We start from the raw sequence: 23,730 nt of genomic DNA on the forward strand, positions 1-23,730 counted from the left end.
TGCATTTACAGTTAGGTTGCTCAAGTGCACTTCCCATCAGCACAATCATTTCAAATCAAGGAAACCACTAGTGAAGCCAGCATTAACCAACCTCAGTTTACACATCTTACCACCTAAACATTACAGTACCCATAGCTATTTTCAGCACCCTCAGCCTGATAATAAAAACCCTTTAATTTCAGTATTCAACCTTGTGCTAGCCTCATATCCAGTTCTTTTAAAAAATGTACAGTCTTTGTTCTGACCTCATGTTTATCTTTCTGGTGGCTAAGTTATTAGCTGTCTTCACTTGGCTAGGGCAAACTTCAAAGTGGATGTCTTTGAATAGCATTTTGAGAAATTTGAGGAACTACATAGGTATTTTATGTTAGAGATGAAAGGATGTTTTTAAGTAGAACAGATGAGACTGTGAGTGTATATGTACATTGCAAAGTTTATTTAACAGTCTGCTTCTATTTTTTCAGTATTCCAGTATATTAAGCTTCCTTGATCACCCTGGACATTTCAGAAATAATTTAAATTGATGACAGTAGCTTTGGTGCTATATAATATTACTCATATGCTAAGATATATGTTACCCTTACCTATGCTATTTTTGTGTTTTCCTACTTTCAAAGTATTCCCTTTAATCTTCCTTGTTATTCTTTACAACATCATTAAGTATTACTATTTTCCCATTTTTTCTATACTTTTTCAAAGAATTCAGCTCTTCAGGTACTAGCAGACTCAGAATTTCTTTTATGTGAGGAGATAATAAAGCAATTCTTCCTTTGTTATACTACTTGACCTGGCATTGAAAGAGGAATTTCTTTTCGTGTTTTGTCATGATTCTGCGTTGTATAAATATCATGCCAGAATGGTCCACACTGGTGAAGAGATCACAGTGAACGCTGCAAGAAGTGAAGATGGCACTGCTGAACTAAAAGTCCAAGCAGGTCTGACTAGCACTATACATGCCTTATGTACATACACATGGAAAAATATGTGTGGGTGTCGTGGTTTAGCCCCAGCTGGCAGCTGAGCACCACGCGGCCGCTTGCTCACCCCTCCCTTCCCCCTGTGGGATGGGGAGGAGAATCAGAAGAAAAAGGTAAAACTCATGGGCTGGGATAAGAACAATTTACTGGAACAGCAAAGGAAGGGGAAAGTAACAACAACAGTACCTTTAAAAGAATATATAATGTGTGTGATGATACACAATGCAAATTTGCTCACCCCTGGAGCCCGATGCCCAGCCCGTCTCCTCCTTGGCCAGCTCCCCCCTTTATATGCTGAGCATGACGTCATATGGTATAGAATATCCCTTTGGCTTGTTTGGGTCAGCTGTCCTGGCTGTGACCCCTCCCAGCTTCTTGTGAAAATTAACTCTATCCCAGCCAAAAACCAGAACAGGGGGTATGTGTATGTACACGGAAATGAATAAGCAGTCGGTTTGAATACTGTTTGCAAAGGGAGAGAAAAAGAGACTGAGACAGAGGAATGCTACATGTGGTGTTTGCATATGGAGATAATTGATATCTGATTCCTAAGTGGTCAACACATTTTCCTGGTTCGGCTAGCAGTAGATTACACAGCAGTCTCTTCAGAAGTTCATATGACTGAGTAAGTAGTCTGGGTCTTTTCCACTGTACCATTCCTTTGTCTGAGGGTGAAATATTCATTCAAAAACTAGAAAATTAGGATGTCTCTCTTTCTATTTTAAATTTACCAGATACTTCCCTAAATAGAACAGTTAGCTACTGAGTTCAGCTTAGCTTAAGTAGTTGGTTTTGCAACTTATTTAATATAGTTCTCAGTGTAAAAGTAAAATATTCTGTATTTAATTTAGCACCTAAAATGCTCAAAGGGGAAGAATAATTCACAAGCCCACTGAGAAGAAGCATAAACTGACACCTATCCCCCCTTGATTAGAGGGGGATCTAAGCAACCGTTGTATACACTCCTCTTCTAAATCACACCCTGATCCTCTGTCACTTTGACATTACTTGAGGGTCTCAGTGGAACTACTCACAAGTGTTAAACAGATGCGTAAGTGTATACAGAAATGAGCCTAAGAGAATGACGTACTTAATCCTGCTGCATGATTGCAGGGAGGAGCTGGAGCAAATTCCACCCAAGCATTCCCCAAACTCCAGATCAAACCAGAGAAGGAAAAGCTGTCTGCTGCAAATAAGAAGTGGGATGCCAGACAGCCTGCTTTACATAAGCTGCCAACCAGTGTTCCTAGCATGTAACCTCAGGCGGTACTGTTAAATACGAAGAAACTTGATTTGGTTGTAGGAAGATGTTGAGGGGAAGAAAGTTTCTGTTTCCACAGACAAGGAAAGATCCAAGCAGTTATTAGTTACTAAAAATGACCACAACTGTATCTGTTTCCTGGTGAGAGACAGAACAAATAAAATATAGAAATCTCCAGTCAGATATATCACAGAGGAGAATGGAGTAAAGTCTTGTGAGTCTGGTTTACCAGATAGTTTCACTTCAGTCATTAGACTAGATTAGGTAGTAGTGCCAGCAGGCAGCTCCCAGACCCTTGAGACCACACTGCAGATAAAACTGAAAAAATGTTCTTGTCCCTCTCCTACTGGTGAAAGAGGTTCAATGGGCAGGTAATAAGACGCAACGAAAGAACTATTTTGAAGATACATTCTGATGATGATGATGAAAAGATGTTGAACAGATTGCTTCTAAAATTACTGGATTACACTTTGTTTGTTATCTTAAGTTATGACTATATCACCCTTTCATAAATAAAACTTTCCTTGTTTGCAAACTGGCATTAAAGAGGGTACCTCTGATTTTCTGTCTTGATAAGGTTGGTAGGTGGATTAGTCACTTGTATGGGCTTTGAAGTATCACAAACCTACCTCTTCTGCAGCCTTTTTCTAATGAGCCAAAAAAAAAAAAAAGCAGCATGATTCTTTCTATCACTCATCTGCACTTTTGGATTCCTCATGTACATCTATGTTTTCTTCCCCCCCCCGCCTTTCTCCTGCTGATTATGTACTTTTCCTCTTTCTCTTCAAGATTAACAATAGCATCCTATTAGTTTTCATGGTAGTTTATGATTACAATGTCTGAAAAGAAATTAAATCTACCCAACCTCCTACATGCAGATATCCGCTCATTCAGACATATGAAAACTGGCTGAACCCATTTCTAAAGCCTCTCAACTCACACCTTTGTAAATGGAAAGACTCCACAAAGGCAAGAAACTTGTGAAAGTCCTTTACAGTTGATTACCCTTCACATAAACATACCTACATACACATGCAAAGACAACCTGACCTAACAGGACTCTGTCCTCTTTAAGTCTCTCTCATTTTCATCTCACAATCACAGAATCACAGCACGGCTGATGTAGGAAGTCACCCCTGGAGATAATCTAATCCAATCCCTCTCCTCAAGCAAGGTTACCTAGAGCAAATTGCTCACAACTGTGTCCAGTCAGATTTTTAATATCTCCAAGGACAGAGGCTCCACAACTCTGGGAAACCTCTTCCAGTGTTTGACCAGCTTTCCAGTAATTAAAAAAAAAAAATTCCTGTACTTTAATTTTTGCCCATTGCCTCTTGTTCCATCACTGGGTGCACTGAAAGGACCCTGGCTTCTTGTTCTTTACTCCCCACCATCACTCCGTCACGAGATGTTTCCTGAGCTGTGTTTTCTCCAGGCTGAACAGTCCCAACTCTCTCACCCTTTCCTCGCAGAGGAGACCCTCCAGTCCTTTCATCACCTTAGTGGCCCTTGACTGGGTTCTCTCCCGTACGTCCACATCTCTCTTGTACTGGGAAGCCCAGAACTGCACCCAGCACTCCAAGCGTGTCATACCAGTGCTGAGCAGAGGGGGAGGATCGCCTCCCTCGACCTGCTGGCAAAGCCCGGGAGGGTCTTTGCCATGAGGGTGCACTGCTGGCTTGTGTTCACCTTGGGGCCCTCCAGGACCCCCAGCCCCTCTCTGCAAAGCTGCTTTCCGGTTGGAAATCTGACACATCTCCTTTATTGCTTTGTCATTTAAGTAGACACCTCTGTAAAAGCGCCTTGTTGTCTCCTAAACTCATCCTTTCATTTATAACGCTAGCTTCACCAGGGGAGCTTACTTAGTACATCCACTCCTGAAAATAAAATAAAATTCATAAATTTCCTTACTGATTCTTCACTAGGCGGTTATCACACACTTACTTACAAAAATCTTAGAAAAGGTAGATACCCATAGTAGGCCCAGCAGCAAAGTTGTGAGAAGAGCTATTGATAACTTAAATGTAGAAGTCATTAATAAAACAAGAAGTTATGGAGGAAAATGTGTTCAATTTACAACACATCATTATGGGGAACTGCACAGCACATGTTTTGTGCTGCATTGTGGCCTGTGGTTTTACATAGTATAACATAGTATAACTAGTATGGTGTCAGCTCATACTATTACTTCATATTATTTATTCTCTGAATCTTCCTGGTAATACAATTTTTATTTCTGTTAGTAGGTGGAATTTGTCAAAGTGGTTTTTTTCTGTTGTTTAGCAGAATGATCTCTAATTTATTTTCTTAATTTTGCTGCCTGATATTTTAATTTGACATATACCTTGCCCAATTTTTATTTTATATTCAACTATATTTTCATTCTTCCTTCTTCTTGTTTTGTAGTCACTTAAATGATTCAAAGTTTAAGGTTTTTTATATTCTTGCATCAGTTTTATTTCCTTATTTTGGAATCTACATTTCCTTTTTCTGCTTTTGGAATTTATGAAGCCACTTATAGTAGTTAAATAATTGTTTTCAAATTCATGTTAGTTATTTTTCTGTTGATAAAGATGAAGTTTTAATTCATTCATACTTTTTATTTCCATATTCATCCTCCTTCTCCTTTGGAAAGATTATTTAAAACTTTATGACTTTCTATATATTGAATTTCTGTAAATGTCCTGGTTTTGATAGGTCTTCCTCAGGTGACTCTTGAAGAAGAGACTAAGGAGCTCAGAGCATTTGCTTGCTGTCAGACAACCTGGAACTACTTCATTTTCTGGAAACTATTTGTTCTTCATAAAAACAGCTCAAAATGTTCCTACACTGACCAGTTCTGACTAGAAGGCAAAGTCACTCTCTTTCTACCAAGACTGAGGATGTAGGAGCTTCCTGCTCCTTGGTATTCCATGTCTTGACCTGTGGACAGGACACAGCTACTGCTTAATGCCGCGCTTTCCTGGATTTGCTCTTTTTCAAATGCTTAGAGGCATATTCCCATAAATCAAGCCAGGATACTTCCTTTTTTTACCAGAATGCAAGTAGACTATGAGAGGAAAAAAAAGTCTACTCAGCGCAATTATTTCAGTTTCTCAGACTGGAAAACTCCAACAGTACAGGTCTGTCTAGCAGTAGCTACCTAATATCCTACATTGTCAATCCAGACATACCACATAAGAATAGATTAGTCATCTGACAACCTCACCACGAGAAAACCCAACAACAAATAAGCAAACAAACAAAGAGACATAAAGCAAAAAAGTTTAGCGTGTTTTGGAAAACTATGTTGATGTATAGAGTGATCTGAGGAGCCTAGAAAGTAAAGATGTCTTAGAGAAGTTGCTGTGTGGGGTGGTATAGAAAAGAGTCTGGTTGCCAATCATCGATCGGCAGCCTCTTCAGGTTCCGGTAGAAAATTACAGGGGAATAGGATGGGTTTTTTTTTACTCTGCTGCATATAGTCCTGGCAGATCAGGACATCTCTTTTCTTGGATATTTAAATCTAGATTAATTATGAGTCTGCTTTTCCCTGTGTTCTCACAGAGAAGAAAGTAATTAATGACTATTAAATGGTTGTAGTATGAGGCCTAAATTAAACAACTCCTTCCCTTTCTATGTTTAGATAAGATAGGTTATGAAAAGTTAAGTACAGATGGAATATGACAAATGCTGTCATCCAATTTCCCATTGCTTTCCTGATGGCATGTCTTCTGAAGTAATTTCTAAGTAGTTTCCACTTTCTCTTAAGACACAAAACCCCTACTATATCTTTTTGCACAGTAGAATAGGAGACAATGTTTTCTTATGTAGCTAAAAAATTAGGTATTGCCTTTAAAACTCCTCTTTGTAAAATGAAGAATAGAGTTTAAAACTTCCAAGGATTTCTGAATTTCAAAACTTCAGCTGGATCAGGTAGTCACTGGAAACAAATTGGGTTATTAATGAGCCTTTTGTGGAGGTTGGCAAATCAGTTGTGTGTGAATTCCAGCCTGTCAAAAGCTTGCAAAGGGTTGACTTGGAGTGTTTGCAGATCACGCTTCATGACCTGAAAACATTTCCAGAAGCTGCATGGCATGTATTCCAACCACTATTTTGGCCAACCAGAGCACCTAATACACCTCAGTGAGTGAGTGCAAACCATTCCTGCTAAGGTTTATAAACTCTTTGGAATTTGTCAACAGCAAAGCAAAGCAAAACAAGAAAACCCACAAAACTAAAACTGTTCCCCACTGCATGTTTGCAGCAGAGCTAACAATGATATAGACACAGGAGGCTGTCCTCTTTTTATAGCATTTATTGCAAGGAGTGCAGACATGCTTGCAGAGTGGACCATGGATAATTCTACCTGACTGGGAGAATTCTCTGTAATTTTTTTTTCCTTCTTGAGTTAAATTATATCTTTTACCATAGAAGGGGTATAAAACCCAGGCATCTTAGAGAACTGTCATAGTACCTGAAAGCTCTGTTTTACCCTATAGTAGGGACACTCTTTTTAGAGAAAACAAATGGATTTTTTTTTAGGTTTTCAACAGATTGAATACATTTTTTATTATTCATGCCAACAAAACTTCTGTATTGTGAGCACTTTGGTCTGACACCAAAACTAAGAAAGTCCTTGAGGAATTACTGGATCAGGATGAACTGAAGAACAACATACTTAAGCTAAATTATACCAGGAGTAAACATAACTAATAAAAATTGAGAACACGTGAATGTAGAGGTTTAATTCTAGCTGCTCTACTTTTGCAAGGATTTCCATCTTTGAGTGCAGATAAAGATCCAAAACTGCCTGTGCAAACTGCTAAAAAAAAAATCAAATCCATGGTGAGCATTTACAAGACTGGGTCCAAGTTTTTATGTTGACAAGGAGGCTTTTTCTTGCTGTTTCTCTTGCAGTTGTAGAATTTATTAAAATTGCTGTAGCTTCAAACCTTTCAGACAAACCTTTCTTCTCTGTCAATTTGATGTAACTGTAAGACAACGCACACGGCAAAGTTTAAATAGTTACACTTTTTTGATTTTTTTTTTTATTGATTGAGCAGTGACACGTCAGTTAAATCATCTTCAGCCTTCACTTTTCTTCCCACCCCCCACCCCCAACTTATTGAATATGCAATGAAAAGCTAATTGGCAGAGAGCCATTCTGGCAAGCTGCATGATGTGTTCAGCAGTTTGTTTGATTTATACTGTTGGAAGTTGCCAAACTTTTGTCATTTGGTTTAATATAATGTTGTGCCTTTAACAATTTTTTCTTCCATAAAGGATTTTTATTTTGCTCAGTAGGATTATAATTTGAAGGTATAATTAGCATCTTGTTAATTGTTGATAATTACACATGTCATTCAAAGAGCTGTTGCAAAGGGCATGCGATTCATTTAACAGAACTTCCTCGAGCTGGTGTTCAGAGGTCCCTAATGAGCAAAGAATAGAGCAGGAGTGGATGTAATAATATAAATTGAAAATATGAACACATATAAGCAATCTAAATTTAAATTGAAGACAGTGACATGAATGAGCCTCTCTGCTATCAAGAGAGATGCACAACAGTATGAATTAGAAACCTCCATGCTCAAAAAATTGCAGAGACAAAGAAAATGGTACTCTGATATTAAGCTTTGAATTTAAATTTTCCAGCAACCTTTGTACAAAAGTAATGTAACATATAGACTATTACAGCCCACGTAATGATGAAAATTAGTAATTACTTACATTGTAATGTTTTTTACCACTGAAGTGTCATTCTATGCTGTGTAACCATGGCAGAATTTGATTGTTTCTGCTCATACTGTAGCAATTGTAAGGCTCTAATTTAGGAAAGTAGGTTCCATTGAGAGACATCAAGAGTATTTCTGTAGTAAAGTTTGGCAGCCTTGCGTACTTACAACCTGTTTCATATCAAAACAGCGTAATGGTGTAGATCCCTATGAAAGAATAACTGGGGTTTCTCATTCCTTGGCAGGTAAAACTCTCAGTGGATCAGTGAGCTAGAGGAAATTTTATTCTTTCCTTCAGGCCCATCAGTCTGGGGCCTGTAGAGCTGGAATCAAACCCTCATTTTGGAGTAAAAAGATTTTACCATTCATGCTACCTCCGAGTTACCCCACCGAAGAAAACAAATGTGCGGTAACCTTCATCTGAGCTGCTTGTTTTCGCTGTGGCTGGCCGAGGGCGGAACAGCATACAGCTTTTGCTCTCCCCTCCACTCGTTCTGCAGTGTTGATACTGCCATCGGGTGTCTAACGTGTCCTTCTTTTCCTTGCCCCCACTGTCATCTCCTTGGAGCCAAGGGGGGAAAAGGACCACTGTAGCAGAGGGGGAAGCAAGCCCAGAGAGTGAGTCAGGAAGTGTCCGTGTAGCAATTAGGTAACGCCGCCGTCTGCTTTCGGTTTACCCAGAGGCCAGTATGATGCCTGCGGGATCTGATCCTGGAGAGCTCCATATGCTGAAGGACAGGATGGGGTCACTTGGTCAGCTGAAGATCAAAGCAGTGTAGGGCAGCCCTTGCATCTCTTTTTCCCATGCTGAGCTGCGCACTTCTCAAACACAGCCTGGACCGTTGCGACCAAGAGTTGCCATAAACTCTGCTTGAACTTTTCCATTTTGCCCCACCTCACCAAGGGGACTCATTCCCCTCTCTCCTCGGGAGAGCTCATCTGACTCTGGCTGTGTTAACTCCAAGTTGTTTGTTAGAAAACTGCTTGCTCCCAATATTTCATTTGAATGTAGTTAATTTTCTCCACCCATATGGATGACTTCAGACATTTTTTTATTAGACCTCCTCTTTGTTGTTACATAGCTACGGTGGAGTTTTTCCTTTAGCCATCTGTCTTTTACAGAAACACTTTGAATATTATCAGGTGTTCATGCTAGCAAGAGTTTCTCTGTGTATTCTTCAGACCCTTTCCGATCTTTCCAATCAGTTCCTCTTATACTTGATACAGAGCTGCAGCAGCTGATTGCCAAAGCACTCCATCACCTTTGTTAATAATCAGATTTCACTGCCTCAGTAAAGAATGGACAAGAATGAGGATTTAAAAGAGATTAGCCTTTAACTGAATTAGAAGGGACTACAAATATCTTTGGTTTATGTGAAAGAGTCAAAAGGGTTTTTTGTCTTGAGAGTATTAAAGTTTGCTTTAATGACTTTATTAAACAAACATATTTAAATTCTTGTACCGTCTTTCATTTTTCCTCCATCTCTGGGATTCTATTACATAGGACGATGATCAAAAATTATGTTTGTTAGAACATAGCATGGTGTTTAACTAATAGTTCTTAGTAGGATTTTATTTTGGTTTATTCTTTTCAGGTAGTCAGTTTGCAAAATGTGCGCAACTAAAGAGAAAAAGCCACAAATCAGCACACAATATCAGGACTGTTAATGTATTAATAATCTGTTTGTGTGGGGTGTCACAGATATCACTGTGCTCCGGACAAACAAGCTCTCCCTAGCCGTACTTTAAAATTAAACCATCTTCCATGTGGCAAGAGCCAGCTAATGAAATAGCTCCATCTTCTCCTTGAGAGCTGACTTCAAGTGGCACAAGTAATTGACTTATTTATTTGCATTATTTCTTTTTCACTCTCCTGTTAAATGGAAGATGCTGGTTTGAACTGTTACAGAGTAAAGGGGAAACCGAACCTACACCCTCCAGCTCCAGGCAGTGCCCAAGGCAGAGCACCTTAACCAGTGAGCTGCCAAACCCGCAAGCTCTCATTAGGATCGCTCTGCTGATGAAGACGAGGCCCAGCTAAATGCCAGATGATGCTGCTGTAGGAAGGAGACTCAGCTTCTCCTGACCTGAGCAGAGTCAGGAACCAAAACTGCTGCTGTCTGCCACCTCCCATAGCCTGGTACAGGCAGCCCTGCCTGGTCCCACTGCAGGTTCAGCGTGGATCCAGCAGTGGGTAGGTAGCTCAGGGTCTGAGCTAGGAAACCTTGGTTCTTGGGGCTAGCTTGGTCGTGGGGTATAAGAGGCCTGCTGGAGTGCTCAGGAGCTGGGTTTGCTTGGTTGCGTAAGATGGTGATCTGCTCTTTCCTGGCTGCGTGTAATGGCACAGAACCTGTTCCCACTCTCTCACCTTGGGGAGACCATGTCTGGAGTGTGTAATCCTGTTTCTTTACATAGATAATTGAAGTCTGGGGATGGGGACAAAGGAAAGTACTCCCACCATCCCTCTCCTAACACACACATGTGGACTGCCAGGGTGTCCTTCCTTTAGCTTAGTTGCCAATACCTGCTGAAGTTACTTCAGACTTTTGGTGAGGTTTGTTTTTGCCCTGTCGAGGGCTGAAACCATGGTGTCAGGGAGGGATGTGCCCTTCCATTTATGCAATACCCTGCTAACCCATATGGATCTACTCTGGAAAGGCCTGGTTGTGACTTATGCCCCGGTTTTGATGACAGCAAATAAAGTTTAGTGTTAAATCTTACAGGCACTATTTCAGTGACCCAGACCCTGTCTTCCAGGGAAGACTCTAATTCCTTTTGCGTTTAACCCAGCAAAAGCACAGGTGATGCTGGAAAGAGATCTTATCCTATCTAGGCTAAAAAGTCTAGAAATGCTGCAGGTGCCCTTGCTGTAAGTGTCTGAGGAAACCCCTGCGTGAGGCTGCTGAACAAAAGGGCCACTCTACCAGATACTCACGGTCCTAAAAGAGAGTCGGATCCAGTCTGCAGTGCCTTGAAGGTGTCTGCATCTAGACTGACTCGCGTTTGTGAATCTCATGCTGAGGCTTAAACTATGCACCACTACGTGTGCCAGAGACAGCACAGTTGCTTTAGGATTCATGTTGAGTGAAAATTAAGGACTAAACACAACAGTAGAGGATTTAACATCTTCCACCAAACAATGGGATATTTCCTGTTATATTAACAAGATTTAGGGCCATGAAAGAACAATCTAAAAGACACAGTGTAAGGTTCATTTCAGAGTCTTACCACTTCTCCAAATCCTACCTTCAGGTACCTCATATCTAGGATACAATTAGTTTCAGAGCTCTATCAGTCATTCTCACTATTATGAGACACCATGTGCTTCATATTCTCACTAAAATTAAATAGAAGATGTAAGACAGATAGTATAATGCAGTTCAATATCACTAAGAGATTAAATGGTATATATGGGTACACAGGGGGAGTTTTAGCTAAATTTGTTTTTCTGTTCATAGTACCCTGTAGGCCAATCAATGAAATTGCATCTTTTACTTGCCCAGCCCAGTGCCAAGTAATTCTCTTCTCCTTTCTCTTATCTTTACCTCATTTCCTAATGATTCCTCAAGTGTTCTGTTCAAATTAAAGTCTAATAGTATATTCTTTTCTTAAATCTTTTTACAAAGCACATTTATAATATAAATCAATGCAATGAAACCACTGAATAATGTAGTCACAATATATACATCTAGAGAGCAATTTTTAAGCTCTTCAAATTCAAAGTAAAGAAGAAGAAAGCAAATAAGGCTGTGGATAGTCCTGCCTTTTATCCATGTGTGTCTCATATCTTCTTTTTATTTTCTACTTCTTTTCACAACAGCTCATAGAGCCGAGTTTTTGGTTTTGCTTTTTTCCATTCTAAATTCAATAAAGCACATCCTGTTAAGAACAGGACCATCTGCAGATGATATTTAACTAGATCAATGAGGATTTCTGATTTTTCCTGTTCTCCATGCAGGACTGATAGACTTAATTTAGATTATTTTTATATGTTAAAAGTATGAAAGAAAGAGGAACAGAGAGCTGTAAAATATGCAGCAGAAAAAGTAACAGAAGGAAGAGCTGATAAGCTTGTGCAAAAGATTGTGAGTGGAGCAGAAGTGTAGAATCAAACAAATTTTTTAAAGAAAGAAAAAATATAATAAGGAAACAACCACCATGGAAATCTAAAGAAAAAAAAGTTTAAAAAGTATCAGCAGACAATATGTAATCTATCTAGGAAAATAGAAATACTTTACAATTGGCTGTTTTGCACCTGGAGACATTTGGAAGCAGAATGCAGATTTGTTTATTTGGAGATCTAATAAACCTTGTGTTCAGGTCACATGCCTTCTTCAGCACTATCATATTCTCACCAGTTGTTGCCAATTCACTGAACTTTGCCACACATCCCATTACACCCAACATTTTTTTCACACCTAATCTTCTGTGATCACCAGAAAAATCTCTTCTTAACTAAAACAGAAAAAAAAGTTATTAGTTCTCATGATGGCAAAGCATAGCTTGAATACCACTAATACCACTTTCAAGTTTAAATGCCTCAAAACCAAATGTATGAATGTTTCCAAATATAATCTTAGGGCTTTTACTGCAATCTTGCACCCTTTTTCAAAATCATTTTAGAACACATGACTTTGGCTATGCTGTTTGTGCAAAACACAGAATATGTATAGCCAATGGGGAATATGTAAAAAGTTATGTGACCTTAAGTTGTCTGCAGAGAGCCTCAGCTGTATTACAACAGCTTTCTGAATGGAGGACCTTCTATTCCAAGCACACCTCAGTCCCATAGAGAGCCTTGTACAACCCAGAGCTGCAAAAGGTACGTGCCATACAGCCCACAGTGCGCGTGCAGGACTTGGACAGTCCTGATCTCCTTCTTAATTTCCATCATGATAAACAGGAAAAAAGTTTATAATAGGAAAAAGTTTATAGCAATGCAATATTGTTGGTTGTTTTACTCTGTTTTGCTGTCTGAGATTAAGAGAAGATAGAAGTAATGTTCTCTGATAAAGAAAACAGATATTTTTCTTTTATTCCTGAAAGTTGTCTTGCTCCCTAGAAGTTTCTCTCATAACTTCACCTGTAACTTTTTCTGTTTTCCAGGACCGTTGAATCATCTTTTCTCTGTGATGCTTTATGAATGTGTATCCAGTGCACTGGAACAGTATTTATGTACACATTTCCACATGTCTCTAAAGCAAAAATGAAAATAACTGTGGTTAAAGCTGTCACATCAGCTACAGAAAATATGCACTTTGAAAATGAAAGGTTTCTATTTAATAAAGCAGATATATGAAAGTCATTCCCTTATACATAACAGTCGAGGCTTCAACGTGGAGCAATACGTAAATAAGTCTTCCACTATCACTGGTAGAGACAAGCTGCCAGGAAGAGCTCAAGCCACCAGACAGAAACAAGGATGCCTCAGGCTGTTAGTGCAGCAAAATTCTTCATGCTAGTGAGAATATGTTTTCCACTGGACCAGGTTAAGGCTTACCCTGTTAAAAATATTGTCCCCATCAATTAAAGCAGATCTCAGAAGATCAGAAAGAAAGCACTAAGACCCTGTGCAAGCTGGGGACACATTTCCACTGCATCATTCTCTGTGAGAAGCAAACCCTCCCCAAGGACAGTGCTGACACCGAACTCCCCTAATTTCAATCCAGCTGCAAATAATGATGCTGAAAGCCTTATTTCTGAAAATAGCCTGATCTAAACTGGAACTTCTCCCTTCTTTATCTCTATATCTAAAGGTTACCGAAGGATAATTGTACTAGATAGTGCTTTTTAGGAAACCCCCAAAAGAAAAGCATAGTTCAAACTTTCGAATAGCTGGTCAAACTGTAAACTGAATATAATTTCCTCTCTATTAGCATCAAGTGGACATAAAATTAAACTGGTTTGATTCTAGTGCATTTTACCCATAACATGCATTAATTTATCCTGGGTGTCAGTAAACAGTGAGGGGAAAATGAAACTGTTAAACATTAGTAAAAGTCAGGGAGGTGGAGATCAGGATATTAAGAAATTTACTTTTTTTGTATCTTCTCCAGCATATTTGTGGGCAGGAACATTTTGTGCATTTTACACCCTCTCAGCCCTAGCAACTCTATTGTTCCAATAGCTAGGAACCCCCAGTTTGAGGTTAAGTTTTGGCAGGTCTGAGCTGGCCACGGTATTTAGCAAGATACCCCTAGTGTATTTTCATATGCTCCATTTATTTCGAGAAAGTCAAGGAACAAGTTTAAACAAAGGGCATAGCTGAGGGTAGCACATTTTCTTCACTGTGGGTAAAGCATCATCTGTATCAAAGGACATGATCCTCATCATGACTACTTCACATGGGCACTACCAACACAAATCTCTCAAAAGTAGTGTTTAACCTTATTAACTGAGCCTGATGAGAGAGGATTGACACATCACAAGCCAGCAAAAACTATGCTCATCACCCCAGCTTCTTACAAGACCATTTGTGCAAGAGCAATTCCAGGTTTTCATTGTCTCAGGATACTGACTTCTATCCTTGGAGTTGTTGCACTTGGTAAAAGAAGATGTAAGGTCATATACCAGCCAATTGCAGGATAAAAGAGTGAATATAAAAAACACCCATACCATTTCCTCTTCCCCTCTTTTCCTTCCATCACCCCTGCACTAGCACGTATGCTGAGTAGTGTATGAAAAGACAAATTTAGTACCACATGTAGTCACTTAAGGCCATACTTCAATCTTGTCTCCAAACAATGAATATTTCCCCTGGAAACTATATCTATGAACTAAGCATTTTTTTTAACTAATAACATTAAAAATATTTATTTGCTTGTTTGTTCTGCATATAACCAATAGTTCTAATCAGTTGTCTCTGTACATGTATAGGTATCTTTTACAGTATATATCTATATGGCTTTCTGAAATGCATTTTAGATTAGTAAGCATTTTTGTGCTTCTCTGAATATATACATAATGAAAAAGAATGTACTGCTAGATGTTGATAAGCCAAAGGAAGATGTGAATTCCTGAAAAACTGGAATGAGCACTTCTAGTAAATTGCATGCGTCACTGCACATAAGTGACTCAGATAGGTGTTCATAGGAGAGTGTCTCCTTTGCATGACAGGCAGTTACACAGATATTTTTATCTAGCTAGCTCACTGTTGCAGGTGTATATACAGAATAGAATTAGCATCAGTTCTCAAATGGTTAAAACACTCTTTTAATCTGCTCAAACTTCTGACGTGCAATGATTCTAAGAGTTAATGGCTTTAGCAGCAACACAGGATTAGAATCGCCATCAAAAGTCCAACCTCCAACTAAAATAGACCTAACATCGTGTAGTCTTGCTCATAAACCTATCAAACTCCATCTTTTTTATCACTAATAATCTCTTGGAAGGCTGTTTCAAAAGACTGTTTAGTCCTTTGATGGCTAGAACGGTCTTCCTTTCACAGGTAAATTTATTAACAGGAAGCTTATACCCAATTATTTCTGAGTCAGTGCACAAAAATCTTATCACTCAGATATTTCATCACTCTTCTGTTGCATCTATAGAGCTATGAAGTACCCACTTACCTTGAATTTTCTTAGAAAAACACAGATGACTTTTTGAGGACTTATTTAGGAAGAAGAGTATAAATGGGTTCCAGATGTAGTAATCCACCTGCAGAACAAGTAAGTAATGTTATATTTCTTCATTATGGTTTTGGGGTGAAAACTCTGAAAAAGAATTAGGAGTCATTGAATACTTCAGCACACTTCATCAGTACCAATGACACTGAGAACCCATTTCTCCGTGTTATCAATAGAAATGCTTCTCCAGCAGCTGGAAAAGGGCTGGTGCCACTAATGTTCATCAGTGGCATGAGTAACATGAGTGGGTAAGACTTGTAGGTGAAATTAGTTTAGCTGAATGTAGATATCCTCGGTATAGATACACAGACATGGGCTGGTTATTTAAGTTCCCATCACAAGACCCTATGAGAAATAAGCCCTTTAGGGTATAAGTCATCTAGCTATTTTGTAAATCTACTTAGGATGAAATGATTTGCTGCCTAGAAGGACTTATGTTTCCTTACTGACCATAAGGGTAATCTTAGAAAAGAGTTATCTGATGTTAGCTGAATGGAATAGTCTCCTGTCTATATTACATAAGGATGACTTCAAACCAGGCAATCTCATCTAGACCCAGATTTAACTCTTCAACGTGGTGTTCATAGTCTCTTTACACTCCCAATCTAATAAATGGAAGGGCCAGGCACCTCTGAAGAGCAATAATTGCACGGATGACCTGCCTCAATCTCTGTGAGTGCTATTCACCTTCAGTTAGAGAAAGAGCCTATACAGGGTGCCTATGCATCTCACTTAGCCACCTTAGTTTACTGTCTGAAGTTACAAGGGGAATCTCTAGGTTAAAAAGTTTTAGTCATCTCATCAGTGTACTGAAATAATACCATAAAAGGATTTACTAGGTGGTATTGTATGTGACTGTAAGTCACAAAGTATAGTAACTTAAATAATAGTTTTCAGGAGATCCAGCAACTCTTGGAACCATATAAAAATGCATCAATATAAACCATTTGCCAAGCACTCAGAGAGATGAGGACTGCATTGCAGACAACTCCTGAAAAGGAGGTGGGGCAGTGGGAGGGTAAATTCATAACACAGATTATTCACAATGAATAATTCAGCTAGTTCTTTTTGCAACACACTTCCACCAGCTGGCTTTTGTGTTAGAACTTCAAAGTATTTCAGTCTGAATTGATTAAGACTCTACACTACATTGATCTGGGTGTTAGAAAAATTTGCTCCTCTGCAAAAAGCAACGACATTTGAGCAATGCAGTTTTATATTACTTCTCTTGACAAGTCTATGAGAATATTTCTTTAAAAATTAGGACATTTTTATTGATCTCAGATGCACAAGTATTTTCACGTTGGCTTTCCTTTACAAGGAAAGTACATGTTGAATCACAGAATTGCTGATATTTCCCTTACAATAGTATCACCTTGGATCACTGAAATCTATCAGTTTTGTTTCTAGCTGCAGATGTAGACATTTCACAGCTAATGAAAAAAGTTATGTGTGAGGAAAGTTCAATAAGAGCAGACTTTTCTTCCCCTCTCTTCTTGAAATCCCTTGCTAAGAAAAGGAAATCCCTTTTTTTTCCCCTTGGCACTAAAATGCTGTAAGCAAGGACTATAGTGGTGCTAAATATTAGCAGCTGAGTTCCAGAGTGATGTATAAACAGAGTTCAAAGGCAGAAATAAATTTACATATGCATTGCTAGCATAGTTTCTTTTACCACTGCAGTATTCTATACATTAATTTGAGTGCTGGAAAACTCCTCTCTCTGTGGCATGTATTTTAAAAACAAATGAAAATAGAAGAAATAATTTCTGAGGCCACAAATGGGACTTTGTGGAGACAGCACACATTAGGGCTGAGGGCCTGGCAATTGCTTCCTACTTCTTCCCTTATTTATACTGCTTATTTATCCACCCTGTACTTGGACGTCTGGCAATTTTTTTCTCTTTTGTCAAAGTAGCTGGGGCATTTTGTGATGCATCTCAGTGGGTGCCTCACTGTACTCCAAGACAAACATTATTTTACCGTGTGGGAAAACTGTCTCATCCTCACTCATATGAATAACTATCTAGCCAGCTTTATCATCATAGTAACAAAGAATGCTATCCATTTGTTTGGATAAACATATCTCATTTCCACGTGAAAATGAAGGATATAAGAGATAATCATGGCAGACTGAAGATATCAAATGTTTAATTTAGTTTAGATATACGTGGAATGTCTGAGATTCAAACCTTTCCAAATGCAGATGGCAGAGATGTGTGTGAAAGATTTCCACTGTTTTTTATTTCTTCCCAGAAAAATACTTCTACATATTGGATTTTCAACTGCTGATTTCCAGTGGAGCTTTGGCAAATTATGCCACCACCAGATGAGTACCTCTCTGGCTTGTTTTTCCTTGCAAAATTATGGTAACTGCCATTGAGGTTGCAGTGGCAACTCCAAGACTGTAAAGCAAAATGAAATTTACAAGAAATATTTGATATTTGATAAGACAGTATTATATATGTAAGTGAATATGATATTTGATAAGCGAATATTATATTTGGAGAATGAAGGTAAAAAGTTTGATCCTCAAAGTAGTTCCTTTTAAGTCTGAGGAAGGCTGATGTATTGCATTCTGGTGACATTTGTGCCATTCCTGAAACAATATAAACAAAACAAACATTTACATTAGAATCAATTTGTTCAAATTCTAGGTGAGGACTGGCCTTGCTTCTGGTCACATGGATCTAGGAAATACCTATTCAGGTTGAAGAGATTCCTCATCCAAAATGTTTCAAATTGTAATTTCCTTATGATAGCAAGTCTTTCAATATTAGTGGCCAAAACCTCACATTCCTGCCTTTTGAAACAGGCGAAATCTCTGTGGAGCCTTCTACAGAGTATGCAGATTGATTCCTGGGCTACTAACATAAAGTCCTGGAGAGGAGGGAGTGCTCTTCCCAGCTACTCCTTCAGGTACTAGGAATAGGCAGGAGGATCCCAGCAGCCACATCAGGGATGGTGTGCCTCTGCCTCTGCTCCCCTCCCGTGCAAAGTCTCCTTGCTTAGATTTTGCGCAGGTATTGAGGTCCATGGTCTGTTTTAAAAAGTTGTTTTAATAAAAGAGGAAGACTACTGCAAGCTGCCAGCAATAGGGAACTCTTCCCTTCTACAGGAAGGACAGCAAACAATGATATTCAGTCTGATGCAGGCACCAGATGTAAGTTCCTGACATTTAGTAGAACTTCTTCTCTGTCTGCATGTGATTTCCATGTGCTTCTTTCATAGGCAGTACTACAGAATGTCTTACAAAAGTGTCGAGAAAATTGGAAACTTCCCCATGCCCATGCTTCAGAAGACCTTGGAATGGGTGAACAGCCCTGGGGAAAAGGTTTGATTTCAACAGAAGGAAGATTGCAGCTCCTGCCAGATTCCTGGCCCAGATTTAAATACCAGTAAAAAACTCCAGTGTACGCTTGCACACCAAAGGTTAGTCCTCTGTAGTGGTGCCAAAAGGAATTCTTAAATGACTTTAAATATAGAGGATTTAGTTCTCTTCTGCACTTCTGCTGTCAATAGGTTAGATCAGCTTAAAATAAAGATTCATTTATATATCACTCAATGTCTCTACAAACATAACTACTTTGTTCAGGTTCTTTCTTTATAAGGAGTATCATGCCATAAAAACGGCAAGTTTGCAAAGTATTCACACTCCTTTGGGAGATTAAAAAATACAAGGGCAAGGAGCTGTGGGTGTACATACACACAAACACAGTCTGTGCGGAGGCATTACCCACTTATTAGCATTGCATGTTTTAACGACATGCCCTCTTTCATCTGTGCTGTTTCCCTCAGACTCAGTCCCAGCATTTCAAATCTCTAAAGAGAGGTTTTTAACAGATGCTGTGGCTTTTTTCCAAGTCCAGCTTCATTTCTGTTCATTACCTTTTCTGTAAATGTCCAGTGTGTCCTGATTCAGGATAAGCCTTCACACCTCTGAAGGAGTCTCCCTGTTAAATTCCAATTTCCCACTAGCTAGCAGAGGCAGAAACAGAATTTGCATCCCATTGCAAAAAGAGGTTTGATAACTTTCCCACAGCACTTTCTTCTCCTAAACCTAAAAGCTACAATCTACCAGACTTCAAGCTATCTGAGGTCACGTCTTGAAACATTCAGAAGTGCAGTGGCACTTCTAAACAGTTGTCTTTACAGGCAGGAGGAAAGACGTACCAGGACAGCAACCTTTCACAAACTCTCTGAAACGTTGCCAAAATAAAAAGGGGGAGCTGTCTGGATTTGAAGGTGGAGGGCAGGAGGGGCAAAGGTCTACAAAATTTGGGGGCTGCACAGAAGTTTTGCTGATGGCTGCTCCAGGAATCACTTCTGCTCTGATCTGTGGCTTTTTGGCCTAATAGAACCGCTGTTTGTAAAAGGAGGTTTTCACATTTGAGTCAGCCTTTATAAAACAGTCTTTCCTTTGCCATCAATGCAAATGCATATATATATATTTTTTTTTTAACTCACATCTCCTCTTTCAAATGGAGAATTCAACCCCATTTTTAGATATCATCTGCTAGTAGCTATCCTATATGATGATTCATTATATTTAATAATTCTGAATTCATATAAAGTAAAGGATTTTAAGGCTTCAAGGAAGAGAGAAGCCGTACATATATTCCAGCTGTCAGGCAGGGGAAGTAAGGAAAAATATTTTGATTTTGTTGTGAAGCGCTTTCTTCTATAAATAACATTGTTACATGGGTATAAATCAGAAGTGCTGTCATTCTGATGAGACCCCAGGAGATTTGAGCTCTCTGCTCACAAGAAATTAATCTCGATTAACTCAGATGACTTCTGGATAGGTTACATACTCGCCATTCACAGAGGTAGGCTGGCTGCTGAAGGTTGATATTTCCTCAGAAATTAGGGTAATTAATGGATGAACTGCTGCTAAAATCCTAGCTGAAGTCCATCTTGCACACCAGAGGGTCTAATATTGTTCACTTATTTTCATCTGCAAGCTTCAGTATCAGCTATTTTCTCACCAAATATTTATTTCCTTTTCAATTCCATGTTTCATTTTTTAATCAAATAACATGCTGGGATAATGGGAAGGTACTGTATTTTAATTCATAAGAATTTCAATACTTTTATTTGCAATAAATTTTTGTTCTGGAATTTTTTCTTCTTTCTAAATCTAGGGTATGCTTTTGGGAGTTTTGGGGTTTTCTTAAGAGTTATTTCAGATAACAAAATAAAAACACCTGTGCGCCTTTTTTCATTCCCTGAGCTTCTTCACAATGGACTGTGGTTCATGGAAAAGATTGCAAGGGTCTTCTAGCAGGGAGGACTAGATCCAAGTACCAGACAACAACCTTTTATCTGCATGTGAGAGGGGATGGGCAGGTTCTGGCCCACAGTGGGATCTGAAATGGTGGACCAGGAGCTATTGCCCTCTCTTTATGCTCATCAGGAAAAAGAATTTTTTTTTTTTTTTTAAAAAGTGGAAGAAACAAGAGAAGACAGGGAAACGGTACTTAAGAAATATGTTTCAGAAATAAATTGTTTAAAGACGAAAGTCATGTTGTTAAATATGAGAAGAAACTGGGGTGATCAGTCTTGTGTTTAGTACTCTGAACAGAGACCTTTACAAGCATAAAGGCTGTTTTGTTTTCAGAAAAAAGACTCAATTTTAGATATCTGGTGGGGAGGCTGGGGGATGGGAACTTACCATTAACTGGAACAACTGTTCAAAGCAAAGAAATGAAAAAGGGAACAGCAGAGGAATTTCTCTCCAAGTTGCCTACTGAAGCAGTTTCGGGTTTAATTTTTGCGTCTGTTTTGTAATCCCTTGATAGTCAAAACTGGCTGACACAACACATGAGATATGCCAGTGCCAGTCCTGGGTATTTTGGGTTCCTGGAAACAGCACAAAGATCTGTGTTGACAAAAATCTTACAGATGTGCCAGATTTTTTATTCAGAATGAGAAGCAGAGGCCCCTCAAATAGGGAATGCTGTCCTGCCAGCAGCAGGCCTCTGAGATGGTGGCTGGGCTGTGCCCTGGGTCACCCAGGCAGAGGGCATCTCGGTGGTGAGCATCCAACGTGTCCTGTCTGACTGGAGCAAGGAAAGGGACAGTCACCAGAACAAGCTGACTTGTCAAATGCAGCATTGCTTTCACAAGCATTCAACAAATGTGAATAAGGGTCCCATATTCCTGAATATCACTTAGAAACAGAAGTTTTTTATTGTTTTAATAACAAATGGGAGGTTCTTTCGTCTGCTTCTGTTGTTGTGGGCAGACCTGAGGTGTCCTCAAATCATATTCTCAGTAAGAAGTCTAAGGCGGAATTCAATCCAGTTCTCACTGCGAATTATATCCCCAAATCGTCTCTGGAAATATGGAAGAGATTTCGCTTGTAAGCTATTTGGCAGATGAAGAGCTCTTAGAAAACACCCAAAACATTGAGGCCTGTGACAACATTGTAGGAGTTGGCAACAAAGTTCAAGTATGGAAGAAGAAGAATTTGAAGGTTGGGATCCAAGGGAAAGGAAAGAAATCCATGGACGAGCTGGATTGCTTGTTGTGAGGAGAGGAGAGGAGAGGAGAGGAGAGGAGAGGAGAGGAGAGGAGAGGAGAGGAGAGGAGAGGAGAGGAGAGGAGAGGAGAGGAGAGGAGAGGAGAGGAGAGGAGAGGAGAGGAGAGGAGAGGAGAGGAGAGGAGAGGAGAGGAGAGGAGAGGAGAGGAGAGGAGAGGAGAGGATTTTCAGCTCACTCCATAAATCCAGTGTACATAAAGCCAAGATCTTAATTTCTAAATGTTTCAAATTGTCAATATTAGTCAGGTTTTAGAGCTGTGGAAGGAATGTCCAGATGCAACTGAGTAATTTTTCTCTTACTGAATGTGAACTTCTGGTCAATTTAAGGTATATATTTTTGTGGCCTTGGACATATATACCCTGCGTGATTTTTATACTTAAACTCCTCCATGCTATATTAGCTCTGTAAAGCAAGGAGAAGAAGCAGGATGCAGTACAGCTGAGGATTTGAAGCCCTTAGATTTAAGCAATAAATACTACTCAGTAGAGACAAAATCTATTGTTCATGTGTTAGAAATCTGTGTCAAACCTTGTGCAAAAAGAGACGTTCTCTGAAATATGAAAAAATAAAATCTAATCTTGAGGTCATTCGGATTGATTTTGTTGAACCATATTTAACAATATGTCCTGTAAGCACATTAAATTAACTGAGAAACTGTTCTCTATTATGTAAAACCCAAAATGAATATATGTTTTTATACTAAATTCAATTGCAGGATGTCTTGCTCAGAAGAAATATAGTAAACTAAATTTGATAGAAAAGAAACTCTACTGAAAGAAAGATGCCTTAAATTCTATCAGGTTAGTAAAAAATTTTCTTAACTTTTGTGAGGAAATCCTTTTACTTTGCTAAGGAAATTTAACACAAATACATTACATTTTGCTATATTTTACTTCATATTTAAACAAAGATTATTTTACTGCCTACAGCAAACATGTTTTGTATCCAGAGCTTTTTGCCTAGCAATTCAGATGTTTATGTAGCTTTTTTCATCTATTGAACAAGAATACAACTAAAACCCAGTAAATCTTCCACAAAAGATTTCTTAAAAAGTGCTTCCTTTTTATAGTGTTTATATAAAGATCAGTATTTTATACAAAAGTGATCTTCAAATCTTCAAATCATATAGCCTCTCTAGAAGCCTACAGTAAAATGACATCTTAAGTGTTTAATTTTTATTACTCATTATGTATTGACAAAAGTGACATTTTCAGACATCCCATGAGCATAAGGCCCACACGAGCCAAAGGAAAATTATTTACAGGCCAGAGCAAAGGTTAGTTAACAGTATTAATGATGTAAGATGCTTTTCCCCTTTCTCTGTTTCTGATGTTCTCATGGGACATTGCACACAGGCCTCGCAGTTAAAGACATCTTCAAGGGAAAACAGAAGACAAATCCTCAAGCCCTTCCATCATATGTGCAGTAAAGAAGGAGTTAGGTGAGAGCTAACCAGTAATCTGCAGTCCCAAAGGTAGGCTGCATGTCAAAGTAAATGTCAGCACTTTCAGGATAAGGCCCACTTCTTCCAACCCGACATTTCTGTTCATTCAGATTCAGTGTTTTGAGCAAATTTAGCAATCTTCTGAAGTGTATCTCTAAATCCAA

At 38.9% G+C, this 23,730-nt stretch overlaps 1 long non-coding RNA gene across 1 annotated transcript in view; it reads right to left on the minus strand.

Annotated features, from left to right (window-relative positions):
• Positions 1 to 6,581: 6,581 nt before the first annotated feature.
• Positions 6,582 to 23,730, minus strand: part of LOC129205405 (uncharacterized) — a 34,204-nt gene continuing 17,055 nt past the window's right edge. The window contains exons 2-5 of the long non-coding RNA XR_008576714.1: positions 15,524 to 15,611; positions 13,039 to 13,150; positions 8,370 to 12,410; positions 6,582 to 7,211 (exon numbers count right to left, since the gene is read on the minus strand). This is a non-coding gene — a long non-coding RNA (uncharacterized LOC129205405). The remainder of the gene's footprint in view (positions 7,212 to 8,369; positions 12,411 to 13,038; positions 13,151 to 15,523; positions 15,612 to 23,730) is intronic.

This window comes from Grus americana, chromosome 3 (genome assembly GCF_028858705.1).
Source record: "Grus americana isolate bGruAme1 chromosome 3, bGruAme1.mat, whole genome shotgun sequence".
Taxonomy (NCBI): Eukaryota; Metazoa; Chordata; class Aves; order Gruiformes; family Gruidae; genus Grus; species Grus americana.